Below are 22,682 nucleotides of genomic sequence, written 5' to 3'. Positions count from 1 at the left end.
GTTTTTAGGAGCATATACCCACGTACCATCTCCTCATTGGTTTTTAGGAGCATATACCCACGTACCATCTCCTCATTGGTTTTTAGGAGCATATACCCACGTACCATCTTCTCATTGGTTTTTAGGAGCATATACCCACGTACCATCTTCTCATTGGTTTTTAGGAGCATATACCCACGTACCATCTTCTCATTGGTTTTTAGGAGCATATACCCACGTACCATCTCATTGGTTTTTAGGAGCATATACCCAAGTGGGTGATTGAAAGATGACGTGAGGTTCACACTCCAGTCGGTAGTGGTAGTGCATCTTAAAGTTGGTTGCCAACCGCCATATAAAGTCCAACGATGTTTATATCCCAGGACAAATTACCTAGCAACAGCAAGCTAGCTAGCTAAATTGCCATAAATGTTGAATGCTTTTTGACCTGTGCCCAAATTAATATAGTTGGTTCAGAGTTTGCTTTGATATTTCAACCTACGTGTCCTGATCACGTCTGGTGTGGGTGGACAAAAATCAACGTGTGGTCTGGTCAGCATGTTAGGCCTGTGTGCGGCCATGGAAATCCATTTCATGAAGCTCCAGACGAACAGTTCTTGTGCTGACGTTGCTTTCAGAGGACGTTTGGAACTCGGTAGTGACTGTTGCAACCGAGGACAGACGATTTTTACGCGCTTCAGCACTCTCCGGTCCCGTTCTGTGAGCTTGTGTGGACTACCACTTTGAGGCTGAGCCGTTGTTGCTCCTAGATGTTTCCACTTCACAATAACAGCACTTACTGTTGACCGGGGCAGGTGTAGCAGGGCTGCAATTTGACATGTTGGAAAGGTAGCATCCTAGGACGATGCCACGTTGAAAGTCACTGAGCTCTTCAGTAAGGCCACTCTACTGCCAATATTTGTCTATGGAGATTGTTTGGATGTGCGCTCGATTTTATACACCTGTCAGCATTGGGTGTGGCTGAAATAGCAGAATCCACTAATTTGAAGGGATGTCCAGATACTTTTGGCCATGTAGTGTATATTGGCCATTTACCACACCCCCTCGGACCTTATTGTTGAATTATAATAATAAGGAAGACAAACGATATGGGAGTGGATGACTTGTGTAAAGCATTAGCTCAGAGGTGTGTCCCTGGGCCTGAAGCTCTTGGCAAGCCATTTCAGATGATTCATTTCACACACCCATTCACATCTGAACAAAAATAATAATATGTGCTCGAAAATGATTGAACTTATTTCGAAATATACAAACAAATAACTAGTATTCTACTTTCTTTTTTTGAGTTGCAGTTCCACCTGTACATGTGAATGCATCTTTTAAATACCCATAATGCTCCTCTAGGCTGCATTACTGCATTCCTAACAGACTCAGAACCCCGATTAGTCCCCTTTCTGACCTGTTTGAGGGGTTAAGACCAGTTCTGTGTGGATTTGTCTGAGGACTTGATACTGGCCGGAAAGGTTGGTTTGGGGTTTACTGCGTCTACCAGCCTAAGCAACGGAAGCAAAGACAATTCAGACATTGACGTGACAAAGGGCCTACAGTCAGTCTTTCAACGAATGGGTTCTGCAAGTCCAAAAAACATACAGGTTACAGATATTTGAGCACATCTCATTTATGACAGAGTACACATCAATTACAAAAACAGTCGTACTGCAGTGATTTTTGTAATTGACCCAAGTTTGATTTTTTTTTTTTTTAAATGCATTTTTACACAGTTGAGTGCATACTGCATAAACATATCTTAAGGAATCAGCTTAAAAAAAACAGAGGCTCAGACAGCTCTAGAGAAGCTAATTTACACAGATCTCACATTACAGATTAGTGTCAGATCCTTATGATCAATACCAATCCAACAATATCAGCTGCATAACAATGCCGATGACTCCTCCCTATGCATTTGAACTGAATTCAGACAAGCCTCAAAGCTTTCGCCTCAACTGCTTAGTGTAAATCTAAGGTCGAGACAAAACATCTGCTAATTGCATCGTGACCTTCAGCGAAAGGGCAAGTAGGCAGCAATAAAGAGGAAGCCTTAAATATCAGCCGTCTCTCTCTCTCTCCAGGGTGAAAGAGCTAGATTCCCCAGTGCTAGCTTTCTGATGTCTACTGCGTTAGCTCAGAATTAGCACGGTTTTGCTCAAGGTTGCATTCATGGCTATAGGCATTTCATTGGTCACTGCCAGGCATAGATCCTATAGACCTGTAGTAGACTACTTCCTGTGTCCAGTGTGCATGTCCAGTATAATATAAAAACTGTCCAGGCAGCCCAGATCCAACCACCGACTGACAGGGAGGTGATAAGTAGTATCGGCAACAGATAACCCTTGTGATGATGTCACACACCAGTGCCTCTGCTGATTACAGTTTACAGCCATGCTGGTGTGTGGAAGGAGACTGGGCTTGACCACTGAGGAGATAACAGAGCCTCTGAAGGGATGTGCTTTGGTTTTGGACAACCACGTGTGATCAAAAGCACTGATACCTGCCACCCAAATTTAGGGCAGGACAAGTCCACGGTAAACAATTAGTCACTTTAAAAATGTATGCAAAAGAAGAAGAAAAAGACTGATTTCAAAGTTTAACAAACCATACAACTATAAGCACAACAACTACTTTTAACCATTTACACCCAAAAAATTTACAAAAACGAATTTAGTTGTTGAACTTTGCAGATGCAAACCTTGGTTACAGAATTTCCCTCTGGTTTTTATGCAACCACACTTTCCAAAAACTTGAATATCTTCTCCACATTAAGATTTTAACATGTCTGCAGAAAGAATGGTGTGTCAGCTACGACATCTCTTTCACCTAGAGTTGATCAGGCTATTGATTGTGGCATATTGTCCCACTCCTCTTCCATGGCGAAATTGCTGGATATTGGTGGGAACTGGAACACACTGTTGTACACGTCGATCCAGAGCATCCCAAACATGCTAATGGATGATATATCTGATGAGTATGCAGGGAACTGGGACATTTTCAGCTTCCAGGAATTGTGTACAGATCCTTGCAACATGGTGCAATGCATTATCACAAAATTCTTTGGTTGTGTAAACCCAGTTACATCAGATGTCCGGTGGCTGGTCTCAGACATTCCCGCAGGTGAAGAAGCCGGATGTGGATGTCCTGGGCTGGCGTGGTTACACGTGGTCTGTGGTTGTGAGGCCAGTTGGACGTACTGCCAAATTCCCTAAAACAACATTGGAGGCGGCTTATGGTAGAGAAATGATCATTCAATTATTTATCACCAGCTCTGGTGGACATTCCTGCAGTCAAGCATGCCAATTGCATGCTCCCTCAAAACATGAGACATCTGTGCCATTGTCTTGTGACACAACTGCACATTTTAGAGTGGTCTTATTGTCCCCAGCACAAGGTGCACCTGTGTAATGATCATGCTGTTTAATCAGATTCTTGATATGCCACAACTGTCACCTGGATGGATTATCTTGAAAAAGGAGAAAAGCTCACTAACAGGGATGTAAACAAATTTGTGCACATAGATAATTTATGGGATCTTTTATTTGAGCTCATGAAACATGGGACTTTACATGTTGCATTTATATTTTTGTTCAGTGTAAATATAAGTGTTGATATTAGTTGGTAGGGTTCTTCACGTCATTGTGTTGATGTATTTCTGAGGCCTTTTAAGACTTTCTGGTGGATGTTTTCTAAGACCCCGTTTTCCACCCGTTTACGCAGAAATCAGCCCTCCATACAGACAGCCCATGTGACTAGACATGTCTTGTCACTAAGCAGAGCAGTTGCTATGGATACTGAACTGAGGGCCAAGGCACTTATTTATAAGCGAGAAAAAAAAACTTCATTTATTTGCTCACTCTCTTTCTGAATGTGCCCAATCATTACTGCACTGGTACAATTACAAGTCAGGCCCGCACATGAGTTACACTGGTTCATAACCCATAATGACCTTCTGGATTTCAATCACAATTAGGTAAACTGACAGCAGCGCTCAGGAGTTGGCTAAGGAAACAGTTCATTCATGAGCTTTTAAATCTTTCAGGTTCTACACAGATATGATGTAAAACTGGCGTTACACAAGGAAGCTCACCTGTTCGCATGCAGACGTTGTACTGTTGGTTGCATGAGCCACAGGTCACAGAACACGTTCAGACGAGCTTGTTCATAGGCATAACCAGCTATCATAATGCTTTAAAAATGTGGACTTCTTTGAGAATTTCATTTGGAGGGCAGTAGGCCTAAGTTTCAATTTGTGGCAACTGCACAAGGACACCTACTTCAGCCGGCATTGGGTTATATACAGCTTCATTGTTAGGATATGCCCTGCAGCGCTACTGGAAGAATGGAGTCTTCACTCGATTAGAGAGTTTGTTCATCGTCGATGTGGTTACGTCATGCTACAGGTTTGCAACTTCTTCTCTTTGTTAAGTACGGCTTGTTCCCTTGATATTACAGACAGCAAATGTAGGACAGGTCTGATTGTGCAAAGCAGGGACGACTACGGAGGGTGTTTTATCATTCCTCAGTCAGACACCAGCTGTAAGCCATGTAGGGGGATTGTCAGATAGGGCCCTAAAGTGGTTCAGGGATGACAAAAGGAGACTATCATTTCGCATGCCTTTACTTGAGAGGTAATTCCTCTATTTCCATTGGGCGTCCCCGAGTGGCGCAGCAGTCTAAGGCACTGCATCTCAGTGCAAGAGGCAGTCCCTGGCTCGAATCCAGGCTGTATCACATCCGACCGTGATTGGGAGTCCCAAAGTGCGGCGCGCAATTGGCCCAGAATCGTCCAGGTTTGGCCGGAGTAGGCCGTCATTGTAAATAAAAATAAAAAATGTCCTGATTTTTTTTTTTTTAATGGGGGTTGATCAACGACATGACACCCCCTTCCAGGACATCATTTTCCGTTATAGCGGGCATTCTGGGTTTCTCCAAACCCCTGTGGTTCTCTGTTGGGTTAAGTGCATGGATCATGCGCAAGCCAGAAGAGTGTTTTGTCTAGATTTGAGGTCACAGCCTCAGTCAGTCTCAAACCACTTACGTTTCAAGACTCAGCAAGTAAAAGCATCTGGGGGAAAAGGCAACAGTGTTAGTAAAACTAGGTTGCATTTTAGGCATAGTCAAACATTTTCCATGTTGTATCTTTTTTTCAGAAGCACTATGTAATAAGTCTTCAGCCAAAGCAGTGGGTGTGGTCGAGTAAAGAGTTCCCACCATTGACATGACAAATGTAGGTTTACACCGCTTTTCTCAAAGTACTCTGAGAGGAAAGAAACTACAAGGGAATGTTATTCATTAAAACCACCCCAACCTTTATTCTGACAAAAAAAAATGTCATGAAACTCTAGCAAGAGCAGGCGTCATCATGAGAAATGATAATGGTCCATTGGGGGTAAATGGTTTTTACAAAGCCAAAATAACATTTATTAGATTATGATCACTTTGTTGGGCAAGGTCCAACCGAAATGTGACTTCCGCTTTTAACCCAATCCCTCCTAAAGACACATACATAGACAGGTTTTGGAGAGGGGCAGAGGGCTGCCACATTGGGTGCCCGGGGAGTCGTTGTTGTGGGGAGTTAAGTTCCCTGCTCAAGGACACAATGGCATCGAGAATTTGATACTGGTAGTAGCCCTCCGGTTGCCAGCTCACTGATAGATTTTTCCCGGGACTTGAACTGGCAACCCTCCAGTTGCTGGCTCGCCTCTGACTGCAAGGCTACCTTCATTTATTTATTAATATATTAGCCTGCTCGTTAAAAGCTAGAATCCTTAATTGAAACAATAACAAAGTGGTCACCCCACCTCTGTTTTTAAAGCTGCGGGATGGGCCTGGAGAAATGTAACCACTCAAAATCCGCTATGGATGCAAGGAATAACCATCCATGATAGACATACAGTTTTAACCAGGTTTTCAGGCTATATGCAGTGTTACATTTACTTTGTTTGGCCTCCCGAGTGGCACAGCAGTCTAAGGCACCGCATCGCAGTGCTTTAAGCATCACTACAGATCCGGGTTCGATACCAGGCTGTCATGCAGCCGGCTGTAACCGGGAGACCCATGAGGCGGCGCACAATTGGCCCAGCGTCATCCGGTTTAGGGGAGGGTTTGGCCAGCCGTGATTTCCTTGTCCCTCTAGCAACTTGTGGCGGGCCGGGCGCCTGCAAGCTGACTTTGGTCGCCAGCTGGACGATGTTGTTTCCTCCGACACATTAGTGCGGCTGGCTTCTGGGTTAAGAGAGAAGTGCGGCTTGGCAGGGTCATGTTTCGGAGGACGCAAGGCTGAACCTGAACTGAGAACATGAGGTATTTACAAGTTATATTCTTTAAGAATCAAACTGGGTATAGGCTATGTAAAACATTCAAACAGGTCAGGGTGTAAGCATTGCAAAGTGCAGGGCAGCTGCGGGTTATACTGAGGGTAGGCCTACGTGCACCAGGAGTGAGGGTAGGCCTACGTGCACCAGGGGTGAGGGTAGGCCTACGTGCACCAGGAGTGAGAGTAGGCCTACGTGCACCAGGAGTGAGAGTAGGCCTACGTGCACCAGGAGTGAGAGTAGGCCTACGTGCACCAGGAGTGAGAGTAGGCCTACGTGCACCAGGAGTGAGAGTAGGCCTACGTGCACCAGGAGTGAGAGTAGGCCTACGTGCACCAGGAGTGAGGGTAGGCCTACGTGCACCAGGAGTGAGGGTAGGCCTACGTGCACCAGGAGTGAGAGTAGGCCTACGTGCACCAGGAGTGAGAGTAGGCCTACGTGCACCAGGGGTGAGGGTAGGCCTACGTGCACCAGGGGTGAGGGTAGGCCTACGTGCACCAGGGGTGAGGGTAGGCCTACGTGCACCAGGGGTGAGGGTAGGCCTACGTGCACCAGGGGTGAGGGTAGGCCTACGTGCACCAGGGGTGAGGGTAGGCCTACGTGCACCAGGAGTGAGAGTAGGCCTACGTACACCAGGAGTGAGAGTAGGCCTACGTACACCAGGAGTGAGAGTAGGCCCATGTACACCAAGAGTGAGAGTAGGCCCACGTACACCAGGAGTGAGAGTAGGCCCATGTACACCAGGAGTGAGAGTAGGCCTATGTACCCTCGCCCATTGGGATCAACGACCCCTGAGGGATCAGCCACGTACACAACCAACCAATAAATCACTTTAGCCAGATTCCTCTGATTATCTTTAGCAGTGCCAGTGTCTGGCTCAAAAGAACCCCAAAGAAAACAGGGCTGAGGGTCTTCGATAAACACAATGCTTGAAATAAGAGGAGGCGGGCAAGGGGTTTGTGTGTGTGTGTGTGTGTGTGTGTGTGTGTGTGTGGTGGACCACAGCTGATTGAGAGCTGAGAAACAAGATTCTACAACACTGCATTGCAGAATAAATATGATATGGGTTTGTGGTGTAACAGAACGTAGTTGATCACCCCCCCACGGTTCGACACGCATGTGAACCACGGATCACCCCCCACGGTTCGACACGCATGTGAACCACGGATCACCCCCCCACGGTTCGACACGCATGTGAACCACGGATCACCCCCCACGGTTCGACACGCATGTGAACCACGGATCACCCCCCACGGTTCGACACGCATGTGAACCACGGATCACCCCCCACGGTTCGACACGCATGTGAACCACGGATCACCCCCCACGGTTCGACACGCATGTGAACCACGGATCACCCCCCCCACGGTTCGACACGCATGTGAACCACGGATCACCCCCCCCACGGTTCGACACGCATGTGAACCACGGATCACCCCCCCCACGGTTCGACACGCATGTGAACCACGGATCACCCCCCCCACGGTTCGACACGCATGTGAACCGCGGATCACCCCCCACGGTTCGACACGCATGTGAACCACGGATCACCCCCCCCACGGTTCGACACGCATGTGAACCACGGATCACCCCCCCCACGGTTCGACACGCATGTGAACCACGGATCACCCCCCCCACGGTTCGACACGCATGTGAACCACGGATCACCCCCCCCACGGTTCGACACGCATGTGAACCGCGGATCACCCCCCCACGGTTCGACACGCATGTGAACCACGGATCACCCCCCACGGTTCGACACGCATGTGAACCACGGATCACCCCCCACGGTTCGACACGCATGTGAACCACGGATCAATTGCAAAGTTTAACCATCATAGTGTGAAATACAGTTTTACTGCCGCTTTTACTTTTTTAAAGTAATAATTCCCTAAATCTCGATGCAGAGTTGCAGTGAATAGATAACGACAAGACAGATGCTGTGTTTTACTCTGAAGGTTGATTTGATTCTTTTTTTAAAAGCAGTTGTGTGTACTGTTCACGTGAACGGGGCCTGTTCAATCCCAACGAATCAATCCTGGATGCTCGCGTTGCAAAAAGCAAAGACGGGAAAAAAAAGCGCAGTGACAGCCATGGCTGGCGGAGGAGCTGAAGAACTAGAAAAGCCTCCTGCTTCATTTAAGTCTCATGTATGGGAGCATTTTGACTTCCCTGTCAAATATGATGACAGAAGAAGGGTGGGGGACAGCACCATTACGGTGTGTCGGCATTGAGCCACAGAAAGCCGTATGATCATGGAAATACATGGAGCATGGCCACACATTTAAAGCGTCATCACCCTGGTGTGTCAGTGACGGGAGCCAACTCAGCCAAGAGACAACTTCTCACCGCGGCATTTAAGCCCTTTGCTGCAGAATCAGACCGGGCTTAAGTCATCACCAAATCTATTGGGATGTTTATCGCTGCAGACATGAGGCCATACTCTGTTGTGGAAAACAAAGGGTTTAAAAATATGGTGAAAGTGCATGAGCCACGCTACGAAATCCCCTTGCGCACCCACTTCAGTATGAAGATCGATCCAGATCTTTATGAACAGGAAAATATCGACGAATTATCCAAGGCATCCTCTGTTGCCCTCACCACAGACGGCTGGACCTCCAGGGTAACGGAAAGCTACGTGACTGTTCACTACACCACAGAGGAGTGGACCTCCAGGGTAACAGAAGGCTATGTGACTGACTGCTCACTACACCACAGGGGAGTGGACCTCCAGGGTAACAGAAGGCTATGTGACTGACTGCTCACTACACCACAGGGGAGTGGACCTCCAGGGTAACAGAAGGCTATGTGACTGACTGCTCACTACACCACAGGGGAGTGGACCTCCAGGGTAACAGAAGGCTATGTGACTGACTGCTCACTACACCACAGGGGAGTGGACCTCCAGGGTAACAGAAGGCTACGTGACTGACTGAACTACACCACAGAGGAGTGGACCTCTGGGTAACAGAAAGCTACGTGACTGCTCACTACACCACAGAGGAGTGGACCTCCATGGTAACAGAAAGCTACGTGACTGACTGCTCACTACACCACAGGGGAGTGGACCTCCAGGGTAACAGAAGGCTACGTGACTGACTGCTCACTACACCACAGAGGAGTGGACCTCTGGGTAACAGAAAGCTACGTGACTGCTCACTACACCACAGAGGAGTGGACCTCCATGGTAACAGAAAGCTACGTGACTGACTGCTCACTACACCACAGGGGAGTGGACCTCCATGGTAACAGAAAGCTACGTGACTGTGACTGTTCACTACACCACAGAGGAGTGGACCTCCAGGGTAACAGAAAGCTACGTGACTGACTGTTCACTACACCACAGAGGAGTGGACCTCCAGGGTAACAGAAAGCTACGTGACTGTCACTGTTCACTACACCACAGAGGAGTGGACCTCCAGGGTAACAGAAGGCTACGTGACTGACTGCTCACTACACCACAGAGGAGTGGACCTCCAGGGTAACAGAAAGCTGCGTGACTGACTGCTCACTACACCACAGAGGAGTGGACCTCCAGGGTAACAGAAAGCTACGTGACTGTTCACTACACCACAGAGGAGTGGGTCTCCAGGGTAACAGAAAACTACGTGACTGACTGCTCACTACACCACAGAGGAGTGGACCTCCAGGGTAACAGAAAGCTACGTGACTGTTCACTACACCACAGAGGAGTGGGTCTCCAGGGTAACAGAAAGCTACGTGACTGACTGCTCACTACACCACAGGGGAGTGGGTCTCCAGGGTAACAGAAAGCTACGTGACTGACTGTTCACTACACCACAGAGGAGTGGGTCTCCAGGGTAACAGAAAGCTACGTGACTGACTGCTCACTACACCACAGAGGAGTGGACCTCCAGGGTAACAAAAAGCTACGTGACTGCTCACTACACCACAGGGGAGTGGACCTCCATGGTAACAGAAAGCTACGTGACTGTTCACACCACAGGGGAGTGGACCTCCAGGGTAACAGAAAGCTATGTGACTGACTGCTCACTACACCACAGGGGAGTGGACCTCCATGGTAACAGAAAGCTACGTGACTGCTCACACCACAGGGGAGTGGACCTCCATGGTAACAGAAAGCTACATGACTGCTCACACCACAGAGGAGTGGGTCTCCAGGGTAACAGAAAGCTATGTGACTGCTCACTACACCACAGAGGAGTGGGTCTCCAGGGTAACAGAAAGCTACGTGACTGACTGCTCACTACACCACAGGGGAGTGGGCCTCCAGGGTAACAGAAAGCTACGTGACTGCTCACTACACCACAGAGGAGTGGACCTCCAGGGTAACAGAGAGCTACATGACTGCTCACACCACAGAGGAGTGGGTCTCCAGGGTAACAGAAAGCTACGTGACTGACTGCTCACTACACCACAGGGGAGTGGACCTCCATGGTAACAGAAAGCTACGTGACTGTTCACACCACAGAGGAGTGGACCTCCATGGTAACAGAAAGCTACGTGACGGTTCACTACACCACAGGGGAGTGGACCTCCATGGTAACAGAAAGCTACGTGACTGCTCATACCACAGGGGAGTGGACCTCCAGGGTAACAGAAAGCTATGTGACTGACTGCTCACTACACCACAGGGGAGTGGACCTCCATGGTAACAGAAAGCTACGTGACTGCTCACTACACCACAGGGGAGTGGACCTCCATGGTAACAGAAAGCTATGTGACTGCTCACTACACCACAGAGGAGTGGGTCTCCAGGGTAACAGAAAGCTACGTGACTGCTCACTACACCACAGAGGAGTGGACCTCCAGGGTAACAGAAAGCTATGTGACTGCTCACTACACCACAGAGGAGTGGGTCTCCAGGGTAACAGAAAGCTACGTGACTGACTGCTCACTACACCACAGAGGAGTGGGAGATGCGAAGTCCGGTGCTACAGACACGCCCCCTCAGTCACACAGGAACAAATCTGCCACAGGTACTGCTAGGAGCGGTGCGGGAGTGGAAGCTAGAGAGGCCCGATAGCAATATCCCAACCACCACAGATAATGCCAAGAACCAAGTAAATGCAGTGATAGAGGCTGGACTGGGGCCACAGATAGCTTGCTTTGCACATGTGATCAATTTAGCATCCTAAAGGGGAATCTCAGTGAATCAGATGGACCGCCTCCTTGGGAGGATCAGGAAGGTGGTTTCCTTTTCCCACCGAAGCACAACAGCCACTCATGTGCTTAAGACCAAGCAGGAAGTGTTACAGCTACTGACCCACAAACTCATACACGATGTCACAACAAGATGGAACTCTGGAAAAAAACAAGGACATCGTCATCTTGTCTGATGATGACGTGAAAGTGGCAGAGGAGGTCCTCCAGGTGCTCAAACCCCTCAAAACAGTTACAACCCTACTGAAACTGCACTGTGTGTGTCCATGATCCTACCTCTGAAAACAAGGATTTTACAATCCATGGCCCCAAGTGAGGAAGACAGCACCATCACTCAAGATGTCAAAGCTGACATTAGAGAGGACCTGAACCCCAGATACCCCCCTAATGTACAGGACTACCTTCATAGATTTACTGCACTGGATCCAAGGTTCGAGTCCCCGTCTCACCTAGACCCCGTCTCACCTAGACCCCGTCTCACCTAGACCCTGCCCTACACCGGAGGACATACTGATCTCACCCCTGAGATTGTGGCCACTGAAGAGGTAAAAAGAAATGTGTGTGTGAGCAAGGAGGCCTACAAACCTGACTCAGTTACACCAGCTCTGTCAGGAGGAATGGGCCAAAATTCACCCAACTTACTGTGGAAGGCTACCCGAAACGTTTGACCCAAGTTCAACAATTTAAAGGCAATGCTAACAAATACTAATTGAGTGTATGTAAACTTCTGACCCACTGGGAATGTGATGAAATAAATAAAAGCTGAAATAAATCATTCTCTACTATTATTCTGACATTTCACATTCTTAAAATAAAGTGGTGATCCTAACTGACCTAAAACAGGGAATGTTTACTAGGATTAAATGTCAGGAATTGTGAAAGACGGAGTTTAAATGTATTTGTCGGAAGTTTACATACACCTTAGTCTTCAACTGTGTGTGTGCGATTATATATATATACACACACACACACACACACACACACACACACACACACACACACACACACACACACACACACACACACACACACACACACACACACACACCACACACACACACACACTACCAGTCTAAAGTGGAGTTAATTTGTGGAATTTCTTTCCTTCTTAATGCGTTTGAGTCAATCAGTTGTGTTGTGACAAGGTAGCAGGGTATACAGAAGATGGCCCTATTTGGTAAAAGACCAAGTCCATATTATGGCAAGCACAGCTCAAATAAGCAAAGAGAAACAACAGTCATTCAATACTTTAAGACATGAGGGTCAGTCAATGCGGAAAATTTTAAGAACTTTGAAAGTTTCAAGTGCAGTCGCAAAAACCATCAAGCGCTGTGATGAAACTGGTTCTCATGAGGACCGCCACAGGAATAGAAGACCCAGAGTTACTTCTGATGCAGAGGATAAGTTCATTAGAGTTAACTGTAGCTCAGATTGCAGCACAAATAAATGCTTCAGAGTTCAAGTAATAGACACATATCAACATCATCTGTTCAGAGGAGACAGCGTGAATCAGGCCGTCATGGTCGAATTGCTGCAAAGAAACCACTACTAAAGGACACCAATAAGAAGAGACTGCTTGGGTCAAGAAACATGAGCAATGGACATTAGACCGGAAGAAATTTGTCCTTTGGTCTGATGAGTCCAAATTTGAGATTTTTGGTTACAACCGCCATGTCTTTGTGAGACACAGAGTAGGTGAACGAATGATCTCCACATGTGTGGTTCGCACCATGAAGCAGGTGGTGTGATGGTGCTTTGCTGGTGACACTGATTTATTTAGAATTCAAGGCACACAATCGCTGCAGAATGCTGGTTACGCCATCCCATCTGGTTTGCGCTTAGTGGGACTAGCATTTGTTTTCAACAGGACAATGACCCAACACACCTCTAGGCTGTGAAAAGGCTATTTGACCAAGAAGGAGAGTGATGGAGTGCTGCATCAGATGACCTGGCCTCAACAATCACCCGATCTCAACCCAATTGAGATGGTTTGGGATTCATTTTTCTTATTTAACTAGGCAAGTCAGTTAAGAACAAATTCTTATTTACAATGACAGCCTAGGAACAGTGAGTTAACTGCCTTGTTCAGGGGCAGAACGACAGATTTTTACCTTGCCAGCTCGAGGATTCAATCTAGCAACATTTCGGTTACTGGCTCAACGCTCTAACCACGAGGCTACCTGCCGCCCCATGAGTTGGACCGCAGATTGAAGGAAAAGCAGCCAACAAGTGCTCAGTATATTTGGGAACTCCTTCAAGACTGTTGGGAAAAGTATCCCAGGTGAAGCTGGTTGAGAGAATGACAAGAGTGTGCAAAGCTGTCATCAAGGCAAAGGGTGGCTATTTTAAATAATCTCAAATATATTTTGCTTTGTTTAACACTTTTTTGGTTACTACATGATTCCATGTGTTATTTCATAGTTTTAATGTCTTCACTATTGTTCTACAATGTAGAAAAAAGTACAAATTAAGAAAGACCCTTGACTGAGTAGTTGTGTCCAAACTTTTGACTGGTACTGTATATGCAGAAATTATAAAAATGGACCCATTAGGACTATATATTTTTATAATAGAAATTGCCAATGAACAATCACCAAAATAAAAGTTACAGGGAGAATTAAAAATAATAATACTAATTTAGCTGTATTGATTGTTTGAGCAAAAGAACACAGCATTCGCCATAGAAAGATGCATAAAATTGGCATTAAAACTGCTAAATTATCTGAGCTCCATGGCAGAATATGTAGAATTGCAGGAAATTGGCTTAAAAATACAAAACATTTCTCTACACCTCCAAGATGGGGGAGCTCTAAAATTCAGGTGCATGATAGGCCGACCGCATCTATTGCCACACCCACCGCCTAAGCCCCTTTCTGATACATAAAAAACCCTGATCTAAATCCCATGTTCTAAATTCTTGAGTGTGCCATTTTTAGTTTCCTTCCACCACTAATTTCCACCTAATACCTCAGTGGTGTTTAATGTAGGCAAGTTCTCACAGTATCAGTCAAGCACAATTTGGCAGTTTGTCTTCCCTTTGACTCCCATGTGTAGGTCTACACCAGCCTGTTGTAGGGAGAGTAGCTAAAGTAGGATCCAATTATGCCCTACCCTACCAGCATAATTGAAGGTAAAGAAGGATTATAGGCTACAGTTTCTACAGAATGGTTCCATTGTGGTGACTATAAGAGGTGCAATGACTCATTGTATTTCTATCACCTAACCACAACCTTGTGTGTCAAATAAAAATTCATTTTTTTGCTTGTGAAATATTTGCATAGATCCCAAACTATTATCCCATTATGTAGGCTTACTGTATGGTTACAAGATTGGCCATCATCATCCTTGGAACAGGTGGAATCACAGAATCCACACCATCATTCTGAATTTTCAGTTTGTTGATATTGAAAACGGATTGCATCATCCATTAGTTGCAAGCAGAAAATTCCATGACACCCGACTATTGTTGAGATAAAACAATAGCTAGATTTGATCATACTGCTGTCCCTATGCTATAGCACCATGTAAGATGTATTTAGCCACATGTACCATGCATGTAAATTGGTGTTCAGATTAAAGAGCCACCTGTCAAAATAGCTAGCAGAACGTAATGGGCTAATGTGACGCTCCAATAGCCATTACTGGAAAGGCATTTCTACTTTTTGGCGCAGAACAGAGAATTTAACCAGCCTTAACTTGGCGAGACTATCTTTGTTCTCGATTTGGCCAAACATGTATCTTCTAAAATGTCTGTGTCCAGTTTCAGGTGGTTGGTTTGAATTTAGAAAATGCACCGTTATTAAAATAAATACATGTTTTGCTCCATGAAGTAATCCAACAATGTGTATGCCACCATGTTGTCTATTTCAAATCTTCTCTCATTGATTGAGACAGGTGGGTCCACCCCAAAGTGCTACACACAGGTCTCGATCATTGAGAGAATATTTGAAATAGACAAGATGGTGGTGTACACATTGTTGGATTACTTTATGGCGCAAAACAATTATTTTAACAATGGAGTATTTTATAAATTCAAATGAACCACCTGCAACTGGACACATACATTTTAGATTATACATGTTTGTCCGAATCGAGAATGAAGACAGTAGTATCTCCAAATTAAATGATCTGTGCTACACCAAACAGTACCTATCCTGTAACGGCTAATGGAGCATCACATTAGCCTGTTATAATGTTAGCTAGATACCATGGTGTACACATTGGAGAGCTAGCTAGCTAGTCTACAACAGATACACAGGAATAAGTAGCTTACTAGTAGGGACGCCAAATTGCAGGTGTTCCCAGCAACTGAACAGCTTGCTCTAGTACTGGTTTACTTTTTGTACGCTTTCAGCATTCAGTGAGTCATTTCCTTGACAGCACGAATTCAGATGAGGAATATATGATTTCAAATAACACTGGGTCATTCAATATGCTTTTCCCTTCCACTCCCAAAACATGAACAATGCTATATTCTTCAGGCATATATCCTAGAACCAACGTTGGATAAGCTTTCATCAAGGTAGAACGAACCGCAATCTTACCAATATCGAGCCGTTCAGCTGATGATATCCCAATGCAATACTCCACCAATGCGGAAAATGGTTGTTTCACCTGTGCAAAGGAACCTCCGCCAGCGTGCAGTGATTTCTCCGCAGAATTAAAACCGGTACCGATGCCTGCCGTTTTCACGGGCGATGTTTTTTGAAGATTTTAAGTTATAAACCATGGACGTAACCTTCTTACTACTACTAGCTACACACTATCCGAATTGAATAGGGAGAAATCCGTCGGTGTCAGGCGGGAGAGGGGTTGACATAAGAACACTCCCACTGGAAATCTCTAGGAAAAATATCGTACGCTCAAACAGCGCCCCCTCGTGCTACATTGTAGTAGTCAATAGCAGCTCCACTCCTGACAAATTTACAGGCACTGTAGTTCCCAATGCATTACATCAAAGACAGTACAGTATGAAAACTGTTTATCCAGTCCCCGATCACACTAGTAGGCGTTTTCCAGAGCGAAATTGGCTAGCTTAGCTCATGCGTAGAAACACGTCATCGGGTCTAACAAGTCGTCTGTCGACGAACTGCGCATGTGCATGTCGTCAAATCAAAGGCACTCCTTGGATATAAAGTAGTTTTTTGACGAAAATGAAAACGTCTCAGTTTGTCACTCTTACGAGGTTGGAGTAATAATATATTTATCTGCTTACGACATTGGCTTGAATCTAGGTTGTGTCTTTAGATTTCGAGAAAATAAACAACTAAAGAATACTTTTGCACTTCTCTCATTGACTTCTCAAACCCCAAACGCCGTCCTGGTCTGTTTGGTCTATTTTGCAAGCGTTCCCAGAAGTCACGCGATGTTGTGCCTCTTGGTTTAGAAACTCTGATTACGTTCTCTGTGTTTTCTTCTTCTTCGAGGTTTAATGGTAGACTACAACCTACTGGTGTGTTGCTGCCACCTACTGTACTGGGTAGTGAAATAAAAATATTCCACTCCTTAGGTCACAGTTCAAATCACATCCCTACACAGGCTCAGGAACCTGTGAGGATAGAGTATTATTCGACAGAATTCCTTGTAATACCTCTGCTGTAAAATCCCCCCCAAAACATACAGACGCACTCACACCGATGCCTATTTTCTCAGATTTCTCTGTTTGCGCTGTACAGTTGATAATCAATGCAGTAAACGCTACAAAGTCCACCTTCTTTAACACGCAACATGTCAGGATCCCTCTGTCGACAAAGAATAATCACTGGTGTCTCCTTGTACTACAATTATGTCTTCAACGTCACTCCTTTCTTCCACTCTTCTCACCCCGCCTCCGGAGAGCAGGCATTCTGGACAGCCCTTAATCTCGTCTCCTTCACCCTAACAGGGCACTTCAGTAATGTTCGCCACCACAATTGTAACATTTAGGCTCAGCCGGCATAGGATACTCCTCCCGTTTACATACACTTGACACATGACCAAATAATTTACATTTATCACACTGCATGGGTTTAGGCATGAAGGCTCTTGCAGGGTATTTCACAAAACCCAAATACTACGTGAGAAGGGAGAAACTCTTCTTCAAAAACCAACAGAATGGATAGAGTGGGTTTCCTCACTCCATACACCATGCGGGTCAGTCGGTGTGCACCAACCACTTGATCCAATTCTTAATGTATTTCCCGTGCATTTGCTTGTAGCACATAACATTACCCCCTTGATAGGCACACTGCTTTGAAGATCCACACACAACACATTCCAATCCGACATCTTCCTGAGGCGCAGAGCACGCTCCCTTTTGTTCCACGGATGCACAGAAAACCAAAATAAGACCACTTCTCATTACTCTCACCGACGCCACCTCATCTTATCCACGATTTTCATAGACTTCAAAACAGATCTCCCAGGTAACTCCATTGATCCAAAACCCTCACTGCGACCCCAAATGAATCAGAACAAGGATCGGATCTACTAGATTCCACTACCACTTTACTTGTCTTGTTTATTTTTGTAATCCAATTCCTCTCACTCTCATCTCCAAGTGTCATCTGCTTCAAACAGAACATCCACTTCCGCCATCTTCCTACCCTCCTCCACCCGCTTCTGTGTGTTTTAGTAGCCCTTCTCCATTTTAAGTGTAATAATGAAAAAGCATCTATTTTAGGGTTATTTTATAGCCCTTGTAGAACTGTAGATCTAGGCTTATTCTGTGTCTGGGAAACAGCCATATGGGTACAGTATTGGCACATACATTAACCAAACAAAGCTGGGGGGGGGGGAAATCCACTTGAACGCTCCTCCACCTGTGGTACATTCGTCTATCATCTCTGAGCTCCAACTTCTCCCACATTCTGAACTTTGACGTCACATACAAAGGAAATTACCTTGATAACAGCATTTTCGGCAGTTAAATGCCACACAAAAAACATGATAAAATACAATCTATTAATTTGTTTACGAGGATGATATCTGTACTTTTATTTTATGGTTGTTGCAGCTTGAACTAATCGGCGTTATCAACGAGTTCAAAGCATGTGAACGCACACAACTCGTTTCTTCCAGTTTACAAGTATTTTCCGAGTTTCCCCACTTGTTATGCAAGCAGCATAACCTGTGGGCACTGGCGTCGTCTACTGATTGAGAGGATCACAGACGTGTACAGACGTTAACACGCTTGAATAATGCAAAAACGGCAAAACAATGTCCATTCGTTTGATGATGTAAACTAGCGCTCTTGGTTCAAAGCTTAGTCTGCATATCCAGCATACATATTGGTAACTGAAACTATTCATGCCACATCAAAATATAAATCATTTTCAGGCCCGTAAAAAATGTCCGTCAAAATATCACGGTGTAATTCGCACCTTGTTTGCAAACCATAACACAAAATATAGCTGACTTCAAAGCTGCTAGTCATCCAAATCTTGATTCGTCACGTTTCTCCCAGTCAAGATCATCTTTGCTCGATCCCCGAACCCGAGTGAGTGGAGAATTCACTGAACGACCAATGGAATTATCTAAAATGGTTTTAGCGCGCGCACTTTTATAAAATTAGATATTTCTTCTTCTATACAATGTTGATCAGTACAATAAAACGAGTCTCACGTGGAAGGGAAACCATGAAATCAGCCAAAACAAGCTCAATAACTCAATGCATGCACACACTTCTATTGAATATGCATTCACCTGTATTGTAAATAGGCCTAGGCTACATTTTGATTTACCCAGATTATCAAAAGACTAGAGATTTACCACTCAAATTATTGTTATGTAGTTAGATTGCTAAAAAAACGTCACATTGTTTGTATAAGTGTAGTTGATTAAAAATGTAACAATTCAAATGTAATGATACTGAACTCAAAAGATTTGTCTGGATCAAGTGCCATTATGTGACTATAGCTAATACACCTTCTGTTTTTCCCTTGGTATCTTTTTGGTATCGAGTATTACGATACTAAATCTGGTACTGTTCTCAAAGTCATACAACACAACTCAGTTATGGCATAATAGTCATTCATTCAACAAGAAATCAACATATATAGCAGCAAACAAAATAATATCTATTTACAATGAATATCACCTTTGACCTTTCAAAGTCAAATCTACAGCTACCACATTTGTATGACAAACTCTTAACACCCCCCCCCCCCCCCCCCACACACACACCATAAAATGACATACTGTATGCTCTGTAATTGATGTCTGTAATTACACTTAAAATCTTCCAGAGGAGTGAGAAATAAAGTCTTCAGCGGTTATTGTTGGTCATTCACATCGTGTAATAGGTGCATCTTTACAACTTTGTTTTGGTGCATTGTTGGAAGAAGACCTTTTTCTAGGTGTATCACAGTACGGTACGTTTTCCAGAAGAAGGCTCTCTCTAGGTCGGAGTTCTGTGAAATGAAAAGACACAGGAAACACTAGAGGCTAAATGTGAAAAACAAACCTCTGTGGGCATAGCCTAAACCCCTATTCATATCGTTCTTATATATGACTGCTGTAATTGTTGTGTTTCTCATTACCCAACGTGCCAAAAAAATATCTTTTTTTTCTCCTCCCTTTTCTTGATGTATTAAGACTTGATTGTTTAAAAAGAAAATAACTTACGAATCCTATCTTCAGCTACATGCTCGGCTTGTACGACATCTTGACGAAGAAACACTTCCACACCAGCGGCCATTTTAATCATCTGGAAAAATACAGTAGAAACATGAACAATCTTTCTATTGTGCTCAGTCTCTAGACACATCAATCAATCAAATGTATTTATAAAGCCCTGTTTTTACATCAGCCGATGTCACAAAGTGCTATACAGAAACCTAGCCTAAAATCCCAAACAGTAAGCAATGCAGATGTAGAAGCACGGTGGTAAGGTAAAACTGTTAAACAAGTATGTGTTTAACATTACCACATACCAGTTATCAATATGTATGCTGGATATGTAGACTAAGCTTTGAACCAAGAGTGCTAGCTCATATCATCGATAAGACTCACCTTTCCTGACGAATGAATGCAAAGCCTACTATACCTGATTGATGCTTTCCTCCGAAGTCTCATTTTTGTTTTTCCTGAATTCCTCATTTATCTTTCGTCTTGCAGCTTAGGGGGTTGAAAATAAAAAATAAAAATAAAAAGCTAGTCAGGTTAAACAGCTGTTACAGTCACTGCTACTACACATATCGTATAGTCAGAGCCTCCAGGATTTCAGATGGATTTTTTGTGTGATATTTGCTGTGTAAAATGCGAGATTTTGCTGCAGCTATTTTGACATTTTGCATAATATGCAACGATTTTGTTAAATTTGTCACAAATGCACTGACAGAGTTTATTGACATGTGGTTTGATTGAACCATATTATGCAGCAGCATTGCAGTTAACACAAACCGGTGCGCCTGGCACCTACTACCTGGCACCTACTACCATACCCCGTTCAAAGGCACTTAAATATTTTGTCTTGCCCATTCACCCTCTGAATGGCACACACACACTCTCAATTGTCTCGAGGCTTTAAAAAAATCCTTCTTTAACCTGTATCATCCCCTTCATGTACAATGATTGAAGTGGATTTAACAAGTGGCATCAATAAGGGATCATAGCTTTCACCTGGATTCACCTGGTCAGTATGTCATGGAAAGAGCAGGTGTTCTTAATGTTTTGTATACCCAAGTGTATGTTTAACACTACCATATATCTAGCACTACACAACTGATTCCACTTATTAAAAATAATCAACTGTCTACTATCTAACTACTCATTTGATAATAGCCAACTACCTGTCAATGCTCTGGTATCTTCTTTGAACAACTCCATTCTTGTTCTGTGCAGTGCTTTGAACACTCTGAGGACCTATGTAAAGAAACGACGAAATAACCTTTAACATACAACAATCTCTATTACACTACAATAACACTACAAGCAAGTATTCATTACCTTCTTGATGGCCAAGCCTAGGACTGGGTAAGTTAGCTAATATAGCCAGCTAGGCTAGTTTACTAGCTTGCTAGCTAGTTCAAATGCTAAAACATGTGAGCTGGTTTATCTTATACGGCTATCCAGATTAGCAAAAATTACTTTTATATTGTTTTCAGTCGTATAGAAAATCAAATGCTTATGAAGCAATATATAATATAAAAACATGCCAAAATCTTAACGTTTTCACAATCACCTTCAAACGAGAAGCCATCTTGACTTTACAATTGAACCGACTCGACTGTAAGCAATACGCAATACAGGCACGATGCAGCATAAGAGAGCGTATGGAACCATGAAGAATGATAGAGGCCTCTAGTGGCCAAAAGGCCGTACTTGCATGGGCAGCGCCATTGAGGGCTTCCACCATTTTCATGCGGTCAACTGGGTGGGAGTTCCAACTTCATTGACCGATCCTTCCCGTTGACCCTGTTGGAGCAGTAGCGGTGCGTGGGTAAAATCACTGGGGAAGTCAAGCCAGTAAAAACGCCATATGTTGTGATAATTGTGTTGTTTGCTCTATAACCCATTCGTTCATACACCACCGTGACATACAATAAGGCCGTGACAACAAAAATACAACAGTCACACAGTGGCTGAATAAATTCAACTACACATACGTTTGTTTCATCGCAAACCCACAGAGCAACATCTGACTGGTGAAGTCCACAAAGCAAATATTGTATGTAACAAACAGTTATATGGCCAGCAGCATGGTCAAGCAAGTTAATGTTTGACAGTTTACTAAACAACTACCGATTTAGAACCACAGAGTTACTGCAAGTCAGTACAAAGACAACAGGAGCACCGTTATTCCAGCACCATTTCAACTTAAACATTTAAACATCATCAAATCAACAAGACTATATATGCTTAGTTTAATACACTGAAAACAAATTTAAAAGGATCAGAACCTTTTTTTAAATTTTTGGCTAAAATTACATACCCAAATTTAACTGGAAGGTTGCTGGATCGAATCCCTGAGCTGATAAGGTAAAAATCTGTAGTCCTGCCCCTGAGCAGGGCAGTTAACACACTGTTCCCCGGATGCCAAAGATGTGGATGTCGATTAAGGCAGCCCCCCGCACCTCTCTGATTCAGAGGGGTTGGGTTAAATGCTGAAGACACATTTCAGTTGAATACATTCAGTTGGACAACTGACTAGGTATCCCCCTTTCCCTAACTGCCTGTAGCTCAGGACCTGAAGCAAAGATATGTATATTATTGATACCATTTGAAATGAAACACTTTGAAGTTTGTGGAAAT

General features: G+C 44.4%; 1 protein-coding gene and 1 long non-coding RNA gene across 2 annotated transcripts in view; both read right to left on the bottom strand.

The window, feature by feature from the left end:
- cdc42se2 (CDC42 small effector 2) overlaps positions 1 to 16,207 on the bottom strand; it is an 81,164-nt gene extending 64,957 nt beyond the window's left edge. Inside the window, exon 1 of the mRNA XM_038969949.1 lies at positions 15,995 to 16,207. The gene's annotated coding sequence lies outside the window, so the exon portion shown is untranslated. The remainder of the gene's footprint in view (positions 1 to 15,994) is intronic.
- Positions 16,208 to 20,501: 4,294 nt separating this feature from the next.
- Positions 20,502 to 22,036, bottom strand: LOC120025944. The gene is made up of 3 exons (XR_005473048.1): positions 21,613 to 22,036; positions 21,221 to 21,293; positions 20,502 to 20,546 (listed from the first exon to the last, which is right to left on the bottom strand). It is a non-coding gene; the product is annotated as an uncharacterized LOC120025944 (long non-coding RNA).
- Between the last annotated feature and the right edge of the window lie 646 nt (positions 22,037 to 22,682).

Source organism: Salvelinus namaycush, chromosome 31 (genome assembly GCF_016432855.1).
Source record: "Salvelinus namaycush isolate Seneca chromosome 31, SaNama_1.0, whole genome shotgun sequence".
Taxonomy (NCBI): Eukaryota; Metazoa; Chordata; class Actinopteri; order Salmoniformes; family Salmonidae; genus Salvelinus; species Salvelinus namaycush.
Note: the sequence above shows the minus strand (reverse complement) of the source record. Positions and strands in the feature narration are given on the sequence as shown.